The following is a 3,230-nucleotide window of genomic DNA, read 5'->3' on the forward strand; positions in this document are numbered from 1 at the left end:
ACAGGGAATTCCTTGTAAAATCCAAGTTTTGGTAAGTTCCCTTTAAGTCCCTAATGTAAAATCTCTTACATTTTAGTCCCTTGGTTAGTACACGGGGCGTACTCGTTGAGCACGCTTAGCGTACTAGCCACAATTTGGTCACAGATCTTAACCACATATATTGGGCGTACGTGGTGTACGCATGACATACTAAAGTATGAAGCAAACCCTAGTTTTTAGGGTTTGCACCCTATTTAAGAACCTTAAGTCCCCCAAGTCCCTTGCCTTTTCAAACTCAATTGCCCTTGAAGCGCAAATCTCGAGCCCTAAGCCACCTTAGTGCATCTGTGAGCTTCTTGAGTGATGTTTGGTGTTCTTTAGATCCTTTGAAAAAGAAGGAAGCTTGACAAGAAGCAAGGACGTGAGAAGAGCTTATAGATCTAGAAGTTTGGCACCATTTCTGACCCATTGAAGGTATAAAGCTCAAACCTTGACCATTGCATGCTTAGATCTAGTTTTAGGGTGGAAAATGTCATCTTTTGGTCCCATAGTTTGGATTCTTGGAGTTAAGGAACTTCATACCATATAAGTTATGCTTTTGAGATCTTGGAGGTGGTTTGAGTAATAAAAATCAGATCTTGATGGTTAAGCCTCAATCATGCAAGTCTTAGGAACCAACTAAGTGTGCTTATAGACTTGATTCATGTTTTGAGCCCCATCCTTGCATGAAAATGCATAATGGTTGCAACTTTACGGACTAGGACATTTCTAGGGGTTTTGATTTAAGTTTTGGACGTAAGGTATTAAGGGATTAAGACATGGAGCTAAGTTTGGGTTAGCAGACTAATACGCCGTGTGTACTCAAGTGTATGCTGCACATATTGGGTCAGTGCTCCGCCTTGTACAACACCAGCATACGATGGGCGTACAAGACAAGTACACCGTGTGTACATAATCTATGGGCTTGGAAGATTTTGGGCTCGTTTGGTGTTGGTCATCAGAATTGAGAAAGTTGGGCCTCGAGCCGACCTGAGTGTAGCAAGTCCTTTTTTGGGCCTAAGGCCATGTTTAGGGTCCTTGGTCCATAGTGGGACTTAAAGGCCCTATAGTGGGCTTGGATGCCTTTTTGGGTATTGTGGTTTTGGGCCTTGGAGATAAGGGGGGCCCAATAAGGCAAAGGTGAAGGAGCCTTTTTGTGTTAAGTTAAGGACTAGGATTTTGGACCTTCGGGTCAGATTGTGACCTAACTTCTAGTTAGGGTTTTGTGCTTGTGTGATAGGGATATGAGTTCGCAAGTCATCTGTTGAGTGTGATTTGATACCCACAGTTTGAGGTGAGTATTCCTTCACAATATTCATGGGTCGAAGGCACCAAGGCCGGCCCACTATTTATGTGATAGCATGATGATTGTCTTTGTGATAATTATCAGTATTGTCTGTCTTTTCTTGATGACTCGGTGATTACTATTATGATATTATGTGGTAGTAGTATGGGTGAAATAGACCCGCTATCCGGTTGAAATAGACCGAAGGGGTAGGACAGCACCCATATATACTTGCAGTATCTGGTTGAGATAGACCGAAGGGTAGGCCAACACCTAGATATGCTTGGCAGTATCCGGTTGAAATCAACCGAAGAAGTAAGCCAGCACCCAGATATGTTTGGTAGTATGTTTGTTTAGTATATGATATGTTGAGGGAACTCACTAAGCTTTGTGTTTACAATTTTCAGTTTATGTTTCATGTACTTCTAGTTCGAATAGGAAGGGCCCAGCTTGATTGCACCGCATCACTCCATGTTTTTTCGCACTTAGTGATTTTGGGATTTGTACTATGATAATATGATACAATGTGACTCTTTTTAATATTTTGGTATCAGTTTCTTATGAATTTAATGAATTTAAAACAAAATTTTATCTGTATTTTTGGGGTTTTACATTCCTGCTGACATGGTTGCCATGTCAGTGTGTCTTGTTAGAAGAATAAATGTTTTGGTGTAACGTCTGAAATTTCAAACTAGAATTTTCATTTAAAATTGGAGTAATATTCAAAACTCATTTCTTGAAAACATATATTATCATCCGTTTGTTTCAAAGAATAAGGTTTAAACAAATTTAAATTACAAAAAAAAGTGGAAGTCGAATAATAGTGTATCATTGATGCAAATGTACAGTCATGTCAGCCCCTTTCCTCAAACAACATGAAAAACATTTAACCTAACAACGTAAGCATAAAGTCTTAGTGTGTTCCGCGGTATACCACATATTACACCATACATACAATGCATACAAACATCGACTCATAGCTTTATTATCATTCCGCCTAATCAAGAATGAGTGTCTAGGATCACAGCTCTAATACTGCTTCACCATTAACCCCTCAATCCTAACATATCAACATATCATACAATCAAAGAATCAACATAAAATTCTACGATATAACCATAGTCCCGCACATCATTGTTATAGTATAAGTATAGTCTCACATACAAGTGACATGGTACAACTAGAGTCCAATATACCAATTCTATAGAACAACTATAGTCTATAGTACAACAACCACACAACCATACCTAATTCTACTAAAAATATTGATGGGTCTCCTTGTAAATTGATAGCCATATGTATTCGACAATAAGATAGTCAGTCAAAAAGATGTTCCTACCCTAAAGCGATATATAAAACAACAACCATACAATAAGGCCTAAATCAGTAGCTCTTAGGATATGTAATTTAACTGCATATAACCCCTTGGACACTCACTCAATGATCGACCAATATAAACAATACCATAATTAACTAACTTGACTGATCTACCATCACTAGGTTATCCTAGCTCCACACATAATTGATTGCTAACATAACATGGTATCCTACCATACATGATACATTGGACATACAATTTCACATATAGTATAGTGAAAAAAACTCACCTGAACCCAATAGAGAAAATCTTAATAAGGGATCAAACCTTGCTCTTTAGTTCAATTCCACAAAGTTTGACCTAAAGTCAAAACGGTCAAAAGTTAACATTTAAACACGCTGCAACCGAGTTACTGGTCGCATCATGTTCACTAGGCGACAATACAGCCACAGCCTAGGTCTATCCTCACATCGCGCTCTTCCTTTGTCGCGTCATGCTTTTCGAAGCAGAGTACTTAATCCATCAACTTCTTAATCCTAAAAGACTAATGTTCATATGCTCCATAATGCCTCAAAACATGGACTTAATGGATAATGTTTCCAACTTTTT

The sequence above is a fragment of the Lactuca serriola genome, chromosome 5 (assembly GCF_051521515.1).
Source record: "Lactuca serriola cultivar US96UC23 chromosome 5, Lser_US96UC23_V15, whole genome shotgun sequence".
Classification (NCBI taxonomy): Eukaryota; Viridiplantae; Streptophyta; class Magnoliopsida; order Asterales; family Asteraceae; genus Lactuca; species Lactuca serriola.